Source organism: Podarcis cretensis (assembly GCF_951804945.1).
Source record: "Podarcis cretensis genome assembly, chromosome: 1".
NCBI lineage: Eukaryota > Metazoa > Chordata > Lepidosauria > Squamata > Lacertidae > Podarcis > Podarcis cretensis.
In genome coordinates, this window is record NC_137170.1 from 134709583 (window position 1) to 134733066 (window position 23484).

The following is a 23484-nucleotide window of genomic DNA, read 5'->3' on the forward strand; positions in this document are numbered from 1 at the left end:
TGTCAGCTGTGCACTCTTGTTTGTAATTTGCTAATGAAGGAATTGTAACTTCATTTAGACCTTGTTATATAGGAGAACATTTACAGTCATAGTATGTGGCCTTAATTAAACTTCCTCGTTACACTACAGGATTTGAAATTGAGGATTTGTTTTGGTTTGTTTGACTAGTGCAGGTTCACTTGAGTAATGTGTGTGTGTGTGTGTGTGTGTGTGTGTAGAGAGAGAGCGAGCGCGCGAGAGAGAGTGCATATCTGTTACAAAACTTAGGACTCATAATTTTTGGCCCGCACATCAGTTCAACATATTTATGATACTTGGGTATTCTGAGGTTTTTTTTGGCTTTGATAACTTGACCGTTGAAGTCAGTGTCCTTGTTCCCCATTAACTTGCTTGGAAAGTTTCCCGTGGCAAAGAGGTTAGGTGGTGTGCCTTCTCATAAACATTTGCCATGTTTCCTTGATAATTTAGGTGATTTAATTTGTAATAACTTGTGGCCCTCCACATGTTGTTGGACTACAGCTCCATCAGCCCAGCCAGTGAGGTCAGTGGTCGAGAATGATGGTAGTTGTAGCCCAGCAAAATCTGGAGGGTCGCAGGCTCCCTACTTTGGCTTTGCATCTTGATAGTAGAAAAATGCAAATCTTCGGTGTGCCACTAATGTTGTTACTAAAAACTATTTTTAATAATAATAATGTGATAGCAAAATATTTCAGAATATACTTTGTATAGGGATTTTTACAAATTAGCCTTCTTAGACTCAATTTTTCTCAGGACACGTGGGAAAGGCTAGAAATTAAAATATTGAAAATGGTTGAAGATTTATCAAAGGCTAAACACACACCCCCATCATCTCCCCCTAAACTCATGTGTTGGAGGGTAATTTTAAAGTTTCACTGGGGTCTGTGAAGTTGCACCTGGATAAAAGTTGCTATGTTACTTGTGTTCACACTAAGGCCAGAAAGTGCTTAGTAATCCCCATATTTCTATTTTTCCCTTGGGGCGCAAAAATGTGGTTTATTGAATAGCAGGCTTGCAATATACGTAAAGGTAAAAGGTAAAGGTACCTCTGCCCGTACGGGCCAGTCATGTCCGACTCTAGGGTTGTGCACCCATCTCACTTAAGAGGCCGGGGGCCGGCGCTGACTGGAGACACTTCCGGGTCACGTGGCCAGCGTGACAAAGCTGCTCTGGCGAGCCAGCACTAGCGCAGCACACGGAAATGCCGTTTACCTTCCCGCTAGAAAGCGGTACCTATTTATCTACTTGCACTTAGGGGTGCTTTCGAACTGCTAGGTGGGCAGGAGCTGGGACCGAAAGACGGGAGCTCACCCTGCCGCGGGGATTCGAACCGCCGACCATACGATCGACAAGTCCTAGGCACTGAGGTTTTACCCACAGCGCCACCCGTGTCTCCGCAATATACGTAGTAGTGATTTAAATTCTGAGTATGGCTTGGAGATTGCAGGATTTTTCAAGTCCAACTAGAGAACAACTAATAGCCCAAATGCCGGAACAATAGTTTTATTATCAGCTGTATGAAACTGTTGCCAAAATCAGCAGCAGTGTCTCCTATAAAGAGTGACTGAAATGCCACATTTCGATGTCAAGATTGCCTTTGTTGTGAATATTGCCCTTTCCCAGTATATTGGGAAACCCCAAATTAGGGAGTCAAGCACTGTTCTTTTCATCCCTGGCAAGAGATTTGTGCTCAGATTGGCCCCAAAATCCTTCAGCATGGCTATCATCCTCTAAAACAGGGGTCCTCAAACTACGGCTCGCAGGCCAGATCCGGCCCGCCAGGGTCCTGAACCTGCCCCACCTGGCAATTGCTGCAGCTGCAACAAGAGGAACCTTTTCGGCCCACCAAGCAGCACAAGGGGAAGCCAACAGCCACTGCGGCAGCAGCTCCAGTGAGAGCAAGATTGAGAAACAACCTCCCTGGGTGGGTAGGCAGCGCTTGGGCCCCCCAGGCCCAGCATGGGTTGGCAGGGGTGAGGGAGTGGAGGCGGGGCGAGAGGCGAGCTGGGAAGGACACCAGCCTGTGTTGGGCTCGGGCTGGCTGGGGTTGAGGCGAAGGAAGCAGCGTGGCTGCAAGCGAGGGATGCTGTGGCGGCGGCGGCGGCGCAGCAGCAGCAGTAGATACAGACGGGGAATGGCATGTTCGGGTTCTCTTCCCGCGCTGCTGGGCGCACGGCTGGGGCCCGGGTGGGTGCGTGACAGCCGAAGGTGAGAGCCCTTCCTTCCCGTGCCGCCGTCCTCTCGCTGCCACCCACCTCCCTTCTGTTCCCAGTCTGGCCCCCAACAGTGTCTGAGGGACAGTGAACTGGTCCCCTGTTTAAAGAGCTTGAGGACCCCTGCTCTAAAAAGAAGGTTTGGAGTGAGAACTTGTTTTTATTTCTAAAACTTCTGCTTCTGGCCCAGTAATCTCTCATAGCTCACACATTTTAAAATACATTTCATGTAGCAAAACAATTAGTATGAAAACCAAATAATAAACTTATCAGTTGTAAAACAGCAGCAGGGAACTACAGGCTACATCTAGACACAGTAAGACTAGCCCACCACTAGCTCGTGCTCAATTGTTTCTCAGAAAAAAGGAATGCTTTCCAAAGTAGGAAAGTTTCAGTGGTTTTAACTGAAGGAAAGGAGAGAGCAGTTCCTAGTAACTGCTTATTGAATCTCACATGGCTGGGCTGGGACAAAGCAGAGCCTCTTCTGCTTAACTTGAGGACATCTGCTATGTGTTTTCTAAATTGTGCTTTTTGGTACTGTTGGCCTTGTCATCTTTTTTTGCTATCATTTCCATTCTATTCCTGATGTTCAGTCCATGAGTGCTGTTGCTCACATAATCAAAACTGTATCACCATTGCCCAAGAGTGAGCTCTGAGGGTGCTTGGGACACCCTTCCACTAAGGCTTGCAGAAGTCCAAACATTCCTTAGGCAGAAATTCTAAGACAGCCCAGTGAAGACTGTCACTGTTTAGTGCTAGAGATGGAAGGGAAACCTGCTGGGAGGAGAATGGAATGGAGTTGTTCAGATTCTGAGTAGAGAGCTTGCTCTCCCAAGGGCAGCATTTTGTTGCCAATCCAAACTGTATTATTTATTAAAATCTTATTTATCCTCTGTTGCTGTTTTATTTTGTTGGAGTATTTTTTTTTCATAGCAAGCACTATATTTCAACAAAATCAAAGTAAAATTGCAGAAATTTCATGTTGTGAAACACTTTTCTTTCCTTGGGCATTTACTCATACTTGGTCTTCATAACATCTAATAACAGTGGAGATACATAAACACACACACACAAACACACACTGTATAATGTGACGGGGGTCCCGTCATCCCCCTGCTGCTGTGTACATAATAAAGGGGTACTAGTTATTGAAGAGATGTTTTGTGTTTTCATTCCCTTTACTATTTTATTTTATTTTATTTTTTATTGGTACTATTCTGTTCTGTTCTATTAACTAGCTTCTTTGCTGATGATAGTTGCCAGATTTTATTGTACAATGAAGACAGCATGGCATCCTTCAGCAGTTTCCAATATCTAGCTATCATTAGTCTTGCTGCTACCAATAATTGCCCAATAAGGTGTTTATAATGCAGGTCCATAATATCTCTCAAATAAAGGTTGGGTAGTGCCCACTCTGGACATTTAATAACCTGCCCCATTATTATTTTGACTCCCACAAAGCATGTTCATCATATATGCTGATGCTGAAAAGAAAAAGATGTGCTGCTGAACTGAGTTGCCATTGAGCTGTTTGCCGTGAGACCAAGATATTGTTCCTACTAAGCCACCACCAAATCCTGCACAGTCTTCTACCTGCTACCTGTCCCTATTAAATCTTCTACAATGTGTGGGTTTTGTTAGTTGATATATTTCAAATATTTTAAAGTTTGCTGCCTTCATGGTTATATATGCAGATCTCAACATTTTTAATTACTTGACCAAGAAAAAAGTATGTAGTTTTAATTTATCTAGGGCTGTGAATAGAATGATTACATGTGACTATGTAAATTGAAAAGAAATGTGATTCATGTTTGTGAGGGCATATATAATTACTAGTACATATAGGAGTGTTCGTATAAACATATTCCTCACAAAATACAATCATTAAAATATGCTTTCCTGCAGCAGTGCTGCCAAATAAGAGGGCTATATTTGAAATTGTTGTGAATCTTTGCGTTCCCTGTTTCCACCCCTCTGTCTAGCTGCAGATGCACAAAAAATAATTTAACATCAAGTCAGCTATAAAACTGCTCCGATGCTTTTCAGTAAGTTACAACTAGTACATGAAATTTCATGAACAAAATTACTCTTACTGTAATGTTATATAGCATAACCTTGACTAAATAAACGGTAGCTTCTTCCCAGTACCAGAATGTTAACAGTTCTGTATAGCCAGGGCTGGAAACATATTTTTCAAAATTCCAGACACACAAGTATTTGTGGGTCAGGGTTCTAGGAGTCTACCCACACACTGCAGAGAATAGTCATATATGTCAGTGAGATAGATTTAGTGTAAGTGGGCAGTAGACAAGACTCTATGCTACTAACCAATCTGGTTACCTGTCTAAAGCCATAGCATTTTCTCTTTTAAAAAAGTATCAGAAGAGGTGGATGTTGCAGTGAAGTCTACTGTGATAGGGCTGTGACCATCTTTTTATCCAGGCAAGTGTTGTAAATCTTAATTTCAATTGATGGTTTGAAAACAAAATAGCGCTCGTCACAGTTTGTGTAATTTTCTAATCTGAGACATTGTCTGATTTGAGCCAATGGCTGGACGCAGTTTGAAAGTTGCCTGGGGTATATATTCAAGGCAGAATTGAGTGTTCCATAAAAGCTCCCGAAATTTGGTTGTTGCCCTCTGTCTTGTCATGGGAGACAATGGGAGTGAAGTCAAACTTTTGGAAGGTTTCAGCATCTGCTGTGATTTTAAGAGACCTATGCAGAAGAGACATGTTTTGTTGCAGCTGGGGCAGATGAAAGCAACTGGTTGTGCTGCTGCAGCTGCGCCATGATGTTCCTTCTCTCTGCGCTCCTCCCAACAGTCATTCCTCCTCTGGTCTTTACAGATGCATAACCTGTCTGTCTGTCTCCAGGCACTGGGGTCGTCTGCCAGGGATTCCCACATGGCAGGATGTTGCCAGCCTTCATGTTACATTTGTAGATATCTTTGTAACACAGAGTTGGTCTGCCAACAGGCAGAGCATGTCCTTGGAGATCCTGCCATCCTCCATTCTTTGGACATGACCACGCCAGCATAGATGTCACTGAGATGGGAGTGTGAACATGCTAGAAATGTGGGCTTGAGAGAGTACATCTTTGTTTGAAATTCTTATTTTGAAATGTGATACTCAAAATCTTCCAGTGCATGTGGAAGGCCTTGAGGCATTGTTCCTGGCAGTTGTAAGTTGCCCACAGCTCACTTCCATAAAGCAGCACGCTGAATATGCAAGCCTGGTAGACCTTCATATTGGTATTGGATGTTATCATCACATTCTCACATGCCCTTTTCAAGAGCCCAGCCATTGCTGTAGCTGTCTTGCCTGTAGAGCTTCCTCAGGAGTGTGTTGTCAAGGCTGTGTCATCTGCAAACACTACCTCTTGGATAAGGACCCGCCATGCTTGTCTTGGCCCAGTGACATGCCAGGTTGAACAGACCCCGTTGCTCCTCAAATGATAGTACACATCGCCTTCGGTCGAGCTGAAGACATGTGAAAGCAACAGGGAGAAGAATATGCCAAAGAAAGTTTGGATGTGAACACAGCCCTGTTTCGCACTGCTCTTTATAGGGAAGATGTCCCAAGGATGAACTGTCATACTCAACTGTGCCCGCATATGTTCTTGTTGAAGGACACAATTATCTTGTGAAGCTTAGGTTGGCATCCTATCTTGTTGAGCTGTGTGAAAAGTCCATTTTGGCTGATGAGGTCAAAGGCCTTTGTCAGGTCTACAAAGGTGATGTACAAGGGGGGGATCTCTGCTCTCTCTGTTTCTCCTGAAATTTCTCCTGGTCAGGTGAGAAAACCATGTTGGCCTCTGAGCTCTAAAGTTGCACTGTGACCTGGGATAGACCCTGTCAGCAGGTGACTGGTATATGTTGAGAACTACACAGGTGAAGGCTTTCCCCACAGTACTCAGCAGGGATATCTCACGGTAGTTTTTACAGTCATGTGGTCACCTTTGCTTTTGTAGGGTCACAATGCTAGAGTTGTGGCACGAATCCTTGTTCTCAAAACTGCCCAATCCTTTGGGCATCACTGCTTGCCTTTCTCAGCAAGTACGGTATATGCAGGGCACACATGTAACTCACAAGAGTCTTACCCTTTGCAGCGATAACAGGCTTCATGCCCTTTATGCAGGCCTCAAACCAGTCAGGGATCTGTTGCTCTCTTTTGCCAAAGGAGGACATAGCTCTGTTGTAGATTGCCTCTTCGATATGGTTCCACCTTGTTTGATGCTATCTCTGGGGCAGTTCATTAGAGCTTGTTTGACAGAATTAGAGAAGCATTCACAAATTTCAGGTATGATGTTCTGGCAATGTTGATTCGAGACCACACTTTCTACCATGGGCCCTCTTTGACTAGAGATTAGCTGATCTGTATCTGGAAAACTAGTGAAAGATTGGGGTTGAAACTTGATTGCTTATTCATCTTGTCAAAGTGTGATGGTTACAGTATTGGACTAGGTCCTGAGAGACCAGGTTCAAATTCCCACTTAGCCATTAAGTTCACTGGGTGATGTTGGGCCAGCCACAGTGTCTGAACCTAACCTCACAGGGTTGTTGTAAGGATATAATGGGGGTGGGGCAAAGCGTGTCCTCGGAGGAAAGGTGGGATATAAATGTAAAAACAGGTAACTATCACTAAAATAATTCCCTTCCTGCAGGTATGTTTTGATACCTACTTTATTTTTTAATTAAGTTTAACTTTCTGAAATCTAATTTTAATTTCCACATGGTGCCTTAGTAGGCATTGTTAGTGCCTGGGAGGCACTGTTGTAGAGGGTCCCCTCTACCTCCAGTGTATTGCTGTGTGCATTGCAGGGACCAAGTCTATCCTAGGGCAGGGTTGAAGAACCCTTTTCAGCTGGTGGGTCAGATCTACTTGTGGCCAATCTCCACACAGGCCACATTTCAAAGGTGGGTGGGATCATTTGATGTCAAGTTTATCCAGCCCACACTTGAAGCAGTGCTCCTAATTTTTCCTTCATAAGTGTGGCTAACCTTCATTGTCATTTAAATTTGGCAACAAAAGCAGGTTGTGCTGCTGCTTCATTTGGGAGCTCCCAGCTGAATCTGACCCTGGCAGCACAGCTTGCATTTGGTGCCAATTGTAAATGGCACCAAATATAAACCACAATTTGCAAAGGAACAATCAGGTGCTCGCTCTAAGGCACGCAATTGGGCTCACAATTGTTACTCTGCAGCTGCCGCTTTACTTGACATGCATCTGATGTCATATCACATCAGATGAATTACAGGTTTGTATGGCTGGGGAAAATGGCTTCATGGGCCAAATGAGGACTCCTAGAGGGCTTAATTTGTCTCAAAGGCCAGAGGCTCCCCATGCTTGCCCTCTAGGGGTGAATTCTGCTTCAGGTTGGCTTTAGCTTGATGGAGGAGGTAATACTCTTATAGTCCAAACTTAAAACACGTTTTTTCTTATTCATAATTCTTATTCACTTTTGGGAAGTGGGGGAGAATCTTGTTGTCATGTAAAGGCCAAGTCAGAATGAGATTTGAAAAGTGTCTGTCAAGATCAAACACAGAACCCATATGGATAATCTTATACTTCTATTTTTACGCCCTCCAACTACCTGAACTATGCAGTACAGTTTCTCAAGGTATGAATATTTACAGCTGTGCCATTTATTTTAAGGTTACCAGATTTTTTTCAAAGAATCTGGGGATACTTTTTTTTTTGAAAAGAGAAAAGAAGTTATTTTTAAAAAGTTATTTAAAATAATAATAATTAAGAAGTAATATCTTCTCTTCTGTGGTCTCCTCTGTTGCTCAGCCTTCCTCTGGGCCCCAGCCTGCTATCTTGCGAGTGCTAGCTGCCGTTGAGTAGGCTCAGGTCGGGCCTGGGCTCTGCCACATGAGCTTGCCCTCCTGGTGCTCGCCTTTCTCTCCTCAGTGGTGGCGGCAGTGGTGCGGCAAGGTCAGGGCTCCCCTCTTTTTTCTCCTTCCTCTTTCTCTCTCTTCCTTCTCTTTCTCCTCTCCTTCTTCTCCCTGCTTTGGCTCCTGGGTTTTCCTGGCCCAGGAGCGCCGCTGGGCAGTCAGCTGGATGGCCAGGCACTCTTGTTCCGGGTCACCGGGGGGGGTCAGCAGTTCCCCCAGTTGATGCGCTGGGCGTCCCTAGTTCCCCCTCGGCAGTGGCGGTGGCAGCAGCAGTCTCAGCAGCTCGGAGCTAGCCTGGTAGTGCAGTTGGCTCTGGCTGGCTTCAGGAGCTGCTTGCTGCCATGGTGCCCGCCTTTTTGCCTCACTGGAAGTCCCCATATGATGTGTCTTGTGCCGTTGAACCAATCACACAACATTCATTCCCTACAAATAAATCTGCAACACTTAAAATATAAATCCGGGGGCATTAAATGAAATCCGGGGACATTCCGGGGACAGATTTGTAAATCCGGGGACTCTCCCCGGGAAATGGGGACATCTGGTAACCATAATTTACTTCCCATCTCATGGAGAAACATTGTTTTTCCCAGTAAATACAAACCCTTGCTTGTGAAAAATTCTGGATACTTATAACCTGATCCTCAATCCCGCTTCGTCTGTTGGGAATTACCTGCAAATATAATAAAATTGCAGCCTTTACCTTCAGGGTTAGGGATCTTGCTTAGTATTCTTGTGTGTGTACAGGTAAACGGCGTTTCCATGTGCTGCTCTGGTTCACCAGAATAATAATAATAATAATAATAATAATAATAATAATAATAATAATAATAATAAATTTTATTTATATCCCGCCCTCCCCAGCCGAAGCCGGGCTCAGGGCGGCTAACAACATTAAAACAGTGTGACATTATAAAACATTATAAAAATGAATTAAAATCAAAATTGATGGCAACCATAAACTAAAGCTTTGTAAAGATTGCCAGAGGAGGGGGTCAGGCTGCGCCCTGACCAAATGCCAGGTGGAACAGCTCTGTCTTGCAGGCCCTGCGGAAAGATGTCAAGTCCTGCAGGGCCCTTGTCTCTTGTGGCAGAGCGTTCCACCAGAAGTGGCTTAGTCATGCTGGCCACATGACTCGGAAGCTGTCTGTGCACAAACGGCGGCTCCCTCGGCCAGTAAAGCGAGATGAGTGCTGCAGCCCCAGAGTCATCCGCTACTAGACCTAACGGTCAGGGGTCCCTTTACCTTTATGTGTACAGATATGCAAGCAAGTCCTTCTTAACTATAAGCAGATATAATTCAGCAGTGCACATAAAGCTGGATGAGCAACAGTATTGGATTGTATCCCAAAATTATATAAAATGTCTGTTTAGTTTTGGATATGTTTTGATTGTTATAGCAAATTTGTTTGAATGTATGCTTGTTGGGAAAAATTTAATTTGAAATGTGAAACTTGTTTTAAATACATATTTAAAGTATTTAAATATGCTGCTGCTGTATTGTGTCCCATATTTTATGTTTGTATACAGTTTATGATTTTGTTGTGTAGGATCTCATAGAAAATGAGTCCACCCGCACTAGATTATATAAACTGTTTTCAGCTTCCAAGAATCATGTTTGTAAGCTTGCTTTCCATTTTCTGCCAAATCTCTGTCAGTAGGACATATTAAAGCAAAAAGTGCACAACAAGAAACATAAAAGCAAGAGGCACAGCTCAGCAGTGAGTGGGCTTGTCGTGTATTAATTTTTCATTGCTGTGGAGAATTGTACGTACATAATCGCTTGATTGCAGTGGGAGTTAGCAATCTCCTATGGTGTCATTTGCATAAATCTTGTTAAGTCAATGGCAGTTAATGAAGTACAAATGAGCCTGGAGAAGGTGACATGCAAATCGTGGGTGGCAGATGGGAGGTCTGTTTTTGGGATGGCAGCTGTGTGCTATTTCCCTTTTTTCTTTCTAAATTGGGGCATAAATAAATAGTAAGAACTGGCCTTTAATGCTCTGGCTCTATGTTTCCAGTATCTATATTACTGAAAAAATACACCATTTAAATAATAAACATATATGGCTTAATCAACAGAATACCTTCTAGATTTTCAGTAAACTTTGAATAATCAGTTGTTAGACAACAAATCTAATGAGGGCAGCAGCCGTTCACCTCCAATGCAAAACAGAATGAGAAGTGAATCTCTCTAAAACCATCAGAAATGTGTCAGCTAACAAGCATTCCCCAAAGGTAACTGGCTAGAGAGCAGCAATGCCTGAGCAAGAGTTGCTTATACAAGAATAGTAAAATCTAATAGCAAGTGACTGACTCAATTTCAGCTCAAGTTTGTCAACTTAAATTATGGGTATAAGGACTGTATCTCTTGCTAAGATAGGATTGTGACAAATGTCTCGATATTTTCTTGATTTAATAATCATATATTTTATTGTTTCAGATGTTTAATATGAATTAAATAAAAGGAGGTTGCAAGTGGATTCAGAGAGTGTCGAAAAGATCATGGCTTGCATTAATAGCAAACTTTAAACAGTGCCAAATTTAAATGGCTCTCAGTCATTCCTTTGCAAGTGCACCTTGTATTCAGTGCTGTTTAAATTTGTTTCCAAATTCAAGCCATGCTGCTTTGAGACAGGGCTGGAGGAGGATCCAGTTGGTGTCATATGGTGAATGATTCCCTGCTCCTGAAATAACATGTTGGGTGATAGGATGGCAGGTGCACAAGCAGCCCCTGCCCAGGACAGCTGAGCTTGCCTCCTCTTGCTGTTCAAGAACACACTTACTGTGCTGCTGCCCATCAAACCCTTTCTGGTTGTCCAGTAGGAGGCCTTCCAACTAGGGGCTTGCTGGTGAGGAGGGTTTGGCTCAAATGACAGCCCTCTGGACAGCTCCTGGACCCTGATACCCTCAAGGTTAGAGTAGATGGATTATATCAAGTCCTTGCAACCTAATGAAAGAAGCAGAATGAGAAGTGGCACAGGCATTTTTGCATGTTTTCCCCTTTAATATTAGGAAGAAACAGTAAACTTATGAGTAGGCAGAATTGGGGTCCTTTACTGTCTCCTTTTCATTCAAGTGTTATATTAGTTTGCTTTCCTTCCAACAGTAATTGAGATCTGGCAAGGAGGCCTAAACTCCAGTGCTGCCATTAAGACTCTTCAGAGGTGGCTCCTGTTTTGTGGATTTCCCTTCATTAGATCCATTAAATTCCTTGGCCTTTTGGAAGAGAAGTTAAAACTTTGGATTTCATCATACACCTTAGTCTAGGTTTGATATTGTCCCCTGATGATGTTTTTCATACATTTTTGTTACGATTTGTTATTTTTAATTTTGGTTTTAAGTTGATGTTACCCACTTTGCGAAAGTAATAGCTTAAAAAAGCACATAAATGGAAGCTGTAAGGCAGTTACAAAGAGCAAGGAATAAATAGATAAATAAACATTTGTTCATTCTGCAATTTTTTTGAGGCAAATTGCATCATTGTTGCTAACATTTGGAATAAAATGTTTTGTTGGCTTTAGACAACTGTTATTAAAATGTTTCAACAAGGTTCAGTCAAAATATCTTTGAAATCGGTTTTGAAAGCAGAGCCACATCTACCTACAGGCAGTCAGGATGATTTCATTAGTCCTCTTCACATGGAGGAGAATCCCACAGTGCTTCAGGCAAGTGTCAGACCTGAAACCTGTGATCACTGTGAATAAGACATGTTTTACAGCAGGTTTCATGGATTAACTTAATATTTCGACAGAGGAAACCTCAACCTCCTTGTAGATGTGGCTTCAGAGGATGCAGGAGTGTCACTTAATAGAAATGGAAGTGGTTTAAAGTAGTAAAAGATACTATATATCACCATAACATTTCACTCCTGTGCTTGCTTAAAATAGATACTGGAATGCTTGGCTTTACACATTTCAGTTTAATTCCTGCATTTATAATTTTAAAAATTAATATTAGCACTCCACCCTTCTGCTAAAATGCTCTCATTCATGCACTACTGCATTCTACTTATTATTCTTAGCTTGACAGCATGTGATACCTAGATAAACACTTGACATCTCAGGTCTTGCAAATATGTTGGAATATTGTGATAGTAATTTAAGCAGATTGACTTTACTTGGATTTGTGACATCAAAGTCTGGATGTATTTCCTGCCACCTTGACTCTTGGTTCCCACTAGGCTATTCTGTTCCGCATTCTGAAAATGTGGGTTGCTTAGCGTATATTTTATTCTTTTATTATATAGAGGTGCATTAGCTTGTGTGGAAAAATATCCAGGGGCGCTTTCAAATGTCTGGAGCAGGGAACAGGTTCTTCACACAATTTGGATATTGTACAGACATTCTGCAAACTCTTGGTTTGCAATGCATGGGTGTTATGCAATGCATGTATACTAAAATAATGTCAAATGTGTCCGAAAAATTCACCAAAATATCCCACCCCACAGCAAGTAGCTGTTCTGAGAATATGTGTTTGGCTGGATATAGAATCATAGAGTCATATAGAATTGTTGAGTTGGAAGGGATCCCACGGTCATCTAGACCAACCCCCTGTAATGCAGGATTCTCAGCTAAAGCATTCATCACAGATGGCCAACCTCTGCTTCAAAACCCCCCACGAAGGAGAATCCACCACCTCCCAAGGGAGTCTGTTCCACTGTCAAACAGCTCTTACTGTCAGAAAGTTCTTCCTGATGTTTAATTGGAATCTCCTTTCTTGTAACTTGAATCCATTGGTTTCGGTCCTGGCCTCTGGTGCAGGATGAAACAAGCTTGCTCCATCTTCCATGTGATAGCCCTTTAGATATTTGAAGATTGCTAGTTCATCTCCTCTCAGTCTCACCTTTTCCAGGCTAAACATATCCAATTCAGTAATCACAAAAGGAAGGAAGGAAGAACGATAGAGTTGGGGGGGGGGAGAGACACTGAAATGACAGTTACGGGAATGCATCTGCCTGGGGATATGGTGTTATAGTTCCACTGGTTATAGTAAAGTGATGTAAAATGTACGAAATACTGAGAGAAAGAATAGAATTATCTCATAGTATTACTCAGGATAAGCTATGAGGTTCTGACTCCATTTTTCAATAAGATTTCCAATATCTATGTAGAAATATAATGTGAACTGCCCTGAGACCTCTGAGTATAGGGCGATATATAAATTCTAATAATTCTAATAATAATAAGTATAAGTTAGTGCATGTATAAGTTAATTGTGATGTTTAAAAATAAGAAAGCGTAGTGGCATACTTCCGTGTTTGGTCACGTCCTATGATACCAATATTTTTCCCTTTAACTTTTGCTACCTTTCTATATCTATATTTTTACTAAATCAGTGAAAGTTCTAATCTGCTGAAATAGCTTTTCATATAATTGTAGCATTGCAACAGTTATGAACACAGTGAACAACAATATAGTGAATATACTGTTTCATGGGCCAAGACAAAATAACAAATTTTAGACAAACAGTTGCAACTCAGAACAGTTAATTATGGAACCAACAATAGAGATGAAACTTGATTTAATCATTAGTAGTGTTCAGGTTTTGTGTCAGGTACAAGCGATGTTGAACAATGTGGAGCATTGCCCACAGTGCTATCCAGTTCAGTGTATGAATGCAAAATTGTCCCCAAAGTTCAAATAGAAGTAGATTTAATTGCCAAAGAGAATGGTGTTGTTGTTTTTTTGAAATGAATGGTTTAGCAGTATTTCACAATTCTATTCACACCTACTGTATGTTATAGTCATTGATCCATTGCCCACTGTGGAGAGTAAGAAGAGGTGTCTAATAACAGAAACCTCCTTCTGTCCCTGTTTTACAATCAGTCTAGCTGGTCTATGACCAGTGAACAGCCAATAACCATTCCAATTTCTTAAGCTTTTGTGCCCAGAAGACATAGCTGTCAAATGTCTCTTATTTGAAGGGACAGTCCCTTATTCCAGCGCCATGTCCCACCGCTGTCCCTTATTGATGGATGTCCCTTAAATGTCCCTTAAATTTCAAAGGAAGCAGCTCCTCTCCTCCCTCCCTGCTGGCCAGGGAGGAGGGAGGCTCCAACTGTGTTGCTTGGCTGTGTTGCTCACCCAATAAGAAGTCTAAGAACGACTGGGGGGGGGGGGGGGAGCTTGCATGCCTTGTGTGTGGCTAGTTAATGCAGGCTGAGGGGGGTTTTGAATGCTGGATGCCATTTTGTTGCACGTGCTGCTGCAAACTTTGCAGTGCAAAGCCAGGCCAGGAAGCCATCTTAAGTTGAGGCTGCATAGGCCTTGTGGTGCATGTGATTCAGATTCTATTCAGTTGAACCTCTGGTTACAAAGTTGGTTGGACAGTGTTCTTGAAGCTACCAGCATGAGTTTGACCAGACTGCAGGAGGACAGGAAGACTGGAGTGCCTGGAACAGGTGAGGCTGCAGGTCCCTTATTTTGGCTGCTGGTCCCTTATTTTCAAGGCTGCTGGTCCCTTATTTTCAAATCTGTAAGTTGACAGCTATGCCAGAAGATTTGTGCCCAATGGCCTAAAGGCACACTCTTCCATTGTCTAGCAAGACACGTGGATGTCAACATGCATGAACTGTTTTTATTGAATTCTCTCAAATATACAGAGAAAATGGCTTTAGTGTGCCAGATTTTATTGCCAACAGTTTTATCCAAGGTCTCACCCAAATCTGCTTCCTCCACCAATCATAGACTAGAAAATGAGGGGAACCATGAGGCTAATCACATTGAATATAAATAAGACACTTGCCCTTTTGTATAATTATTTGAATGAAAAAACAACAATCCATCTTCCATGTAAGTTAAAGTTTGAGTTGCCTGTGCACGCATTGCTGGTTTGGATATCAAGTGTAACCACTGGAGAAACCTCAGCCAATTCCATCCTGGGTGGAATGAGCTGAGCATGAGGCTAACGTGAAGTCGAGGGAGATCCATCATCATAGAAGTCATATGTCCCAGGAGCCTGTATGTTTGTTCATTTGTGCTAATGCAATGGTTTGGCTTATTGCATTGGCTTAGGCCAGGCATGTCCAACTTTGAGTAGGGTGTGATCTACAATCCAATATCAAAAACTGGCAGTGATCTACCACCCTCCAAAGTAATTTAAGTTAAATGAATGAATGAATGGATTTTTATTTCACAGATACTGTAGTTTTGTTTGGATGACAGATCCAAATAGCTGTTAGATGGACAAGTAACTAAACAAATGAGAAAAGTCAAACTATATTTTTATATTAGTTTACACAGATCTGAGGAGCCAGTCAGAGTGCACCGGGCTTTTCCGTCTTTCCCCTACTGTTACTTTAAATTGCAGCTGACTTCATGTCAGCATCCCCAAGCCCTTACTCCACCTCTCTTTCCTCTCCTGTTGCCTTAAAGCAGGCTTCCTCAAACTCGGCCCTCCAGATGTTTTTGACCCACAACTCCCATGATCCCTAGCTAGCAGGACCAGTGGTCTGGGATGATGGGAATTGTAGTCTCAAAACATCTGGAGGACCGAGTTTGAGGAAATCTGCGTTAAAGTCTTTCCCTCACTCAAACTCATGAAGTGCTAAGGGGGCTTTCCCCCATGTGTTTTGTTCTTTGCCTTCCTGGCTGTTGGGGAGGGGGGCTCCTTTCTCATTCCTTTTGTTGCATTTGAACTAGCGGGCATTTCCTGCCTCCCCCCTCCACCATGTCCCCCTCACCCCACCACCAGAGCTTCTAACCCCCCCCCCCCAAGGCAAGCTGACTTCAGAAGGAAGGAGGAGGAGGAGCCTGCAATCGACCCATATCAGTCCCAGGATCTGTGTCCTTGGCCGGGCTTAGGCCAGTGAGTTAAGCCTCGGTCACCAGAATGCATAGAAGAACTGTCAGCAGATCCCAGACAGAAAGCAGTGTGTGGAGAGCCTTTCTTAGTCCACTTCTGTAATTAATATACAAAAATTCAATTCTGACATAATATACACACATGCCACACAGAACATAAGAAGAGCCTGCTGGATCAGGCAAAAGATCCAACTAGTTCATTATCATGTTGTCACAGTGTCATGTGCGAGTCCAGCAAGCAGGTTATAAATACAAATCAGGTAGTTTTAAGTCTTAAATTATTTTAAGTCTTTTGCATTTTTAAGGACTTGAAAGGATCAGAAAACGTTAAAGGACACTAATCAACCTTCTATCTCCCCACCCTGCATAATTGATGAGGCCTTTTTTAGGGTGGGTGAAAATTTTGTGTATGGCCCAGATAAATTTGTGGTCTGGTACTAACTATGCACCATGTTCTTTTCAACCTTTTTAAAACATTAATTCACCCAAAGTCAGTAGTCTCCCAGAGTAGCATCCCATAAGGGGGAGGGCTAAACAGAAACAGTGTTCCTGCAGCAGCAGTAGCAGAAGCACCAGATGTAATGCATTTTTTGCTCTAATAATAATAATAATAATAATAATAATAATAATAATAATAATAATACCCCACCCATCTGTGGATACATGTGTGGGTGCATCTGTGGGTACACTCTGGGCGGCTCCCAACAGAATATTAAAAACGTGATAAAACATCAAACATTGAAAACTTCCCTAAACAGGGCTTCCTTCAGATGTCTTCTAAAAGTCAGATAGTTGTTTATTTCCTTGACATCTGATGGGAGGGTGTTCCACAGGGTGGGCACAACTACCGAGAAGGCCCTCTGTCTGGTTCCCTGGAACCTCACTTCTTGCATGGAAGAGAGTACAGTGGTGCCTCGCAAGACGAAAAGAATCCGTTCCGCGATTCTCTTCGTCTAGCGGTTTTTTCGTCTTGCGAAGCAAGCCCATTGACGGCTTAGTGGATTAGCGGCTTTTAGCGGCTTATCGGCTTATCGGATCAGCTGATAAGCGGCTTAGCGGCTTAGAAAAAGGGGAGGGGAAGGGAAAAAAAAACGCAGGAACTCGCAAGACATTTTTGTCTTGCGAAGCAAGCCCATAGGAAATTCATTTTGCGAAGCGCCTCCAAAACGGAAAACCCTTTCATCTAGCGGGTTTTCCGTCTTGCGAGGCGTTTGTCTTGCGGGGCACCACTGTATTTTACATCTAGAAGCATGGAAGAGAGTACAGTACATCTAGAAGCAGCCATTTTTCCACAGGGGAGTGATAGGATGCAGGGCTACGTTTCATAGAATCGTAGAATTGAAGAGTTGGAATGGATCCTGAGGGCCATCTAGAGCAGTGTTTCCCAACCTTGGGTCTGCAACTGCTTTTGGACTACAATTCCCATCATCCCTGACCACTGGTCTTGCTAGCTAGGGATGATGGGAGTTGTAGTCCAAAAAGAGCTGAAGACCCAACGTTGGGAAACAGTGATCTAGAGCAATCCCCTGCAAAGCAGGAAGCTCAACTAAAGAACCCATGACAGAGTGGCCATTAAACTTCTACTTAAAAACCTCCAAGGAAGGAGAGTCCACTACCTCCCAAGGGAGATGGTTTCACAATGAACAGCTCTTACTGTCAGAATGCTCTTCCTGGTATTTAGTCGTCATCTCCTTTCTTGTAACTGCAAACCATTGATTTGACTCCTACCCTCCAGAGCAGGAGAAAACAAGCTTGTTCTATGCTCCATACGAAACCCTTTCAGATATTTAAAGAAGACTACCATATCTCCTCTCAGTCTCCTCTTTTCTAGGCTAAATATACCAAACTGCCTCAGTTGTTGCTCACAAGGCTTGGTTTCCAGACCCTTGATCATCTTGGTCCCCTTCCTCTGCACTCACTCCAGTTTGTCAATATCCTCCTTAAACTGTGGCACTCAGAACTGGACACAGAATTCCAGGTGTGGTCTGACTAAGGCAAAATAGAGTGGTGTGATTACTTCCCTTGATCTATCCTTCTGTTGATGCAGCCTAGAATAGTATTAGCTTTTTTTGCTGCTGCATCACACTGTTGACTAATCCCTGGATCCTTTTCAGACGTACCACTGGCAAGCCAGGTATTCCCCATCTTGTATTTATACCATCTTGTGTGTGTTTTATGTTATATAAGCAGGTTCTTTGGCTGAAGAGGGGTTAAATGAATGAATACCAAAGAGGAGAATCAGAGTGTTGATGCTTGTACCAACTAACTAGCATTATACTACCATTTAAAGAGGATTATAGATCACTAAATTTTAGGGAGTTAGTGAAAACCTATGAAGAGTTGTGTGCAGATTTAATTAAGTTAATCCATGTGGAACAAATCAATGTTTCCACTTTACAGTCATCCATACAAGAAAAGGATGTTTTAGCTCTTAAAATCTGTCTAAGATGCCCATGCTTTCTTTTTGAGCCCTAGTTAATGAATATATTGAACTAAGAGTACACAGTGCTTTCCTGTATAGTGCCCAAAAATGGATGATTGCGGAATCAAAATCCTTCCTGCGTTTGCTTCTAAGATAGCTGGAGACAACACAGAATGGTGAGATGCCTCCAGTTTTACATGTGGCTAAAGCCTTTGATATTGGGCATAGTCTCTGAAGATGTGCATTTTTCCAGCTTTTTTTTTTTCTGGCTGAACATTTAAAATAAGAACCCTATTAGCTGTTCAGGTGAATAATTATTATTCCTCTTTCTTTTATTACCAGTACATACCCAAACACACACAGCGTCAATATTAGCATTTGGGAATTGGAGGAAATTTCTCTTATTTCTACATGTCAGCCTTTTATCTTGGCACAAACTAGAATATCTCTGAATGCTTTTTGAAGAGCAAAAATAATTTAGCTAAATGTTTTTTTTCTGAATAATTTCACAGTTTTTTTCAAGTAACTGGAGTATCAAGAGTACTGTGGTAATTATTTGATTGCTGATTATTATAGTGTTGTCTTCACTATAGTTATTTAAATTGTTAATGGAAAGCTACTAGTATAATTAAATATTTCTGAGCACTTGACTACAGTTGCATTGAACTGTGAAGAAATAATGTTATATAGCCAATCAAAAAGAGATACATGTAAACTCATTTAGAGCGCCAGTGTGTGTTAGGACTATGATGGTGATGCTTATTGCAGGAGAAATTAAAGATACATTTTTATGCTAAGAGGCAATACAGAAATTAGTTCCTGAATTAGTTGTTAATTGATTTGGTAATTCCCCCGGGTATGCATGCTCTTTTCCCTTTTTTGTTGTTGCATTCAGTTAACAGTGACTATTCCCAGAGCTCTTGAAATATTTTTCCAATTAGATCAAATGTGCCCTTATATCAGAGTGGCTAGAGCCAGGGATAACTGCATACAATGTTTAATCTGCATTTGGAGGCTGTCCGTAATTCCACTGTTTGTTGATCCAAACAATATGTTATGCCATTATTTCATAAGCTGTGGTGGTGCACGCAAAAGTAGTGGTCTGAGTCATAAGTGCAGTTAAACGTGTTTTTAAAAGTTTGGTTCTTTTTCTTCTTCATGTGCTTGTCACCAAGTGCCTGTGGCTCCAGTCACTCTGATATGAGTCTGATATAAGGTCGCCTTTAAGGTCAGGTTTGATCTAATTTGAAAAAATGTTGTTGGTATAAGGAAATTTACAGGGAGACAATGCAGCTTCTCTGGTGCAGATGAGAATGAGGGATTTTTTTTCTTCCAGTTCTTCTAAATTTAAGATGTGAAAGTAGTCATCCAAATTATTGTCCTATGTGTTCTCCTTCCAGTGATTATTCAACAAGAATACACAGCCCAAATACTGAATGATCTGGATCTTACCATTGCACAACAGTATTAAAGTAATTCTCTGCAATATTGTTAGATGTCGTCTTTCAAATACACAAGATTAAATGAACATTTCTGATGTGGAAAAAAAAATGTTGCTGGTTTGCCATGTGTGAGAGACTTTTAGAAATGGTTTTGGTTTTATGTATTTATTTACAATATTTGTATAATGCCCAATAACCTATAGGATTCAATTTATTTAATGTATATTGATGCAACATGCAGATTCCAAAAGAAGCGTTGTGGGGAACCGCTTAGGATTCTTTAGCGTCTTCCTTTTTGCATCAGTGTTACACATTTATTGCATGTTAGCTCTGTGGCAATTAATACAGTGTACTTGTCAAATGCACTTGGGAATTCCTCACAAATTCCTTTGCTTCGGGCATTAAAAAGAAACAGTGTGTACAATCTGAAAATGTTGATGCCAGGGTTCTTTCATCACATAGTGTAAGGAGGGAATTAGCAGGCAGATGAAGTGATTTACAAAATGAGATTAAGTAGAATAGTGATGACAGTTAGCAAGTCAGATTGCTTCGTAGACTTTTGTTGACACAAGGATTATTAATATGTTGTAGAGATGTTAAGGGAATTCTGCCATATTTGTATGGTTGCCAACTAAACGTTGACACTTGCATTGTGGCTAATAAATTCATTTAGATTTATAAGCATTGTTTACAGAACCTATACGCCTGCTGAAACTCTAACAGCATCTGTTCCTTCTTACTAATTAACAGCTAATTACGAATGAGCTTTGTGTGTTTGTCAGTGTAACCGGCTCATGCATTTTGTAGGGAACATTAACAAATTGATTTACATAGTAGGAAAGCAATCAAAAGAGTAAACTGAACAGCAAGTATTTAAAGGCCCTTAGCTTCTTCTTGAACAATGTAAACTTGTGACAGTCTAAATATTTCCATGCAATTTAAGTAACTGCACAAATGTGTACCAGTTACTTGTTGAAATAATGATTTTCAAAGCAAAATTGTGAGAAAAGGAGCTTGTATGGTGCATATAAGCAGGGCGTTTTTCATCTGGAACTGGCTGAACTCAGTTCCAGCCCCTCTCAGGTAGTCACCATTGCCCTTTTCATGGAGTTGGAATTAGAGATGGGAAGACCCAGAAAAACAGAAAAGTCAAGGCGGGGGAAGGGGACCCTCTTCCCCCTAAAGTGAGGGAGAACTGGTTTTCCCAGTTTTTCTCTGGGCCTTTACGTCTCTATATGGAATTCTTTGTCAGAGTCTTCCCATGCACCATGGAGAACAGTTGGAGGTTTTGATGCAGTTTTCAAAACAGGACCCCCTTTTTTCTGGGTAATGAAATAAGGTACCACAAGAGAGATCTTATGGTATCTGAAAAACATTTATAATGGCATAAACATTTGTGGACAACAAAAACCTGAGCAAACTCTGCAAACTTTTTCTTTTTTACCTTGATAAACCTTGTTTATCAACCTTGATAAACAAAAGGAAAATGCTCTGACTTAAGTGCACACATAAGTGCCCCTCACGGACTCTGCCTAACCTTCCTCACTTGGCTGTTGTGAAGCTACAGAAGGAAGTATAAAATAGCTGCAAGAAGGAACTTAGTGCGGGTATCATCAAATTTTGGCTCCTTTAACCGGCCTGGTGCATCTTTGTCCTATACAGGCAGAATTCTTTTTGTGACAGTACTCACAAGCAGCCATTTCGTCTTGGCGCCTACTACACTTTTATGAATATATGAGTACTTGCACCTTGTTTGCACTGTATCATGTTTATCTGCAGACACCCCCTCCACACACATTAGTGCAGCTTCAACCAGTCTGCTGTGGTTATTTCATGTTTTAGATCCCATTTTAAAAAAACAAACCAATTTTCAGTGTTTTGCACTGAAAATAAGCATTCCGAATCAAAGGCCTCTCAGTCAAAAGAAATTTAAAACCCACATTCTGAATTCAATGTAGCACTCATTGGGATATGCATCCAGGGAGCAAGGTCCACTTATGCGATTATTCTTTCCTCCCCTCCTTCCCCATGTGGAGGGAAACCAGTGGTTCCCAATTAGCTAAGTACTGCAGACCTCGTGTTTTTCAAAAGCCATTCATGGACCTCTTACTTTTGAGCATTTTTATATTTCTATGGTAATTCTTGTTAAGTGAATGGTGTCACAGACCCCGAGGGGGGTTACATTGACCCCCCTGGGGTCCACAGCCCACATATTGGAAACCACTGCTCTAAACCTATTCTGGGTTTTTCCCCAACCTCCGGAGTCAATTTAGAGAACAAAAGGAAAGGAGAAGAATTCCTGTTGCATGATTAGACTACATTCTGCACACACAACAATTTAGTTGAATCCTGCTCATAGCAATGAGTTTCATTGAGCATTCTGACACAGGCATTTCCCCCCTTTCTTTTGCACACGCACACACATGCACACATACACTTGTTGACAAATTCTGCTTTCCAAAGTAAACAAGAGAATGAAGACAGGTCATATGTGTTGACAGGTGGTAAGTGAGCACATGGGATCCTCATTGCTCCAGCAGCCCCACCTTCAACAACGAAAAGCTGCATACCTGCTTGTGTCAAACCCAGACCCAGAAATTAAAAGATCCACATGAGAGCCTGTTGTAACGTTTCAATTCATATCTGAGCACAACAGGCATAAAGTGGCTTATGTAGCATTTTCACTACAGAGTTAGTGGGTTAAATGTACAACATCTCTAATGTATTTTGGGGTACATTCAAGCAAATAATAGTAACACTTTAATTGAAAATGGCTCAAATGATTACAGTATTTTGCACCCTATAGGACGCACCGTCCCATAAGGCGCACCTAGTTTTTTGGGGGGGGGAATAAAGGGGGGGAAATTTATTTTTCCCCCCCGGCGTGGGGCTGGGGCGAGGGAAGCCCAAGCTTCCCCCGACACCAGCCCCCAGAACAGGCAACTCTCCACAAGCCTTGTGGAGAGCTGCGCGAAGTCTGGAGAGCGAGAGGGGTCGGTGCGCAAAGCCTGCATTCGCCCCATAGGATGCACACACATTTCCCCTTCATTTTTGGAGGGGAAAAAGTGCGTCCTATAGGGCAAAAAATACGGTAGCTAAAACATGCTTTATTCACTAAAAACTATATTAGACCACAATCCTATGCACAGTTACCTGGAAGGAAGTTCTTTTGAACACAATGACCAACCAGATGCCTGTTGGAAATCTGCAAGGAGGACACAATCCCAGTAGTAACTACTAAGAGCCTTATGATGAACAAGAGGTAAAGGACTGAGAAAATAGATAGCTGAATACTAGAAAGATTAGTGCAGGGTTCATTTGCCATTTAACTTGACTGTAATGATCCAAGAAAAGAGAGCAAGTAGATTAACAGAAATGGATGAAATCATATTCTATTCCACTTGGAAGAACTGTAAATGTCAATTGGGAGAGAAATTAAGTAAGAAGACCAAAAGCATCGACAAGAATGAAATGAGGCTAAAATTTAAAAGCACCATAGAATGAGACAAATACATACTGCATTGACTCAGTGGCACTTTGACATTCTTTCTTAGTGCCCGACTTTGGCATTTTTTTTAGTTTCTCTCACAATGTGCAAATAATATACTTAGGACAGTTCCCAGTCTTCTGATGTTTATACTGTTTTCTAATACATGTGGCTGATAAATTGGTCTAAACCAATTCAGTAGTT

The 23484-nt window shown here is 41.8% G+C and overlaps 1 protein-coding gene across 4 annotated transcripts in view; it reads left to right on the forward strand.

Moving 5' to 3' along the window:
• The window catches only part of AGAP1 (ArfGAP with GTPase domain, ankyrin repeat and PH domain 1), a 334103-nt gene that overhangs the window by 118851 nt on the left and 191768 nt on the right, over positions 1-23484 (forward strand). The window lies entirely within an intron of this gene.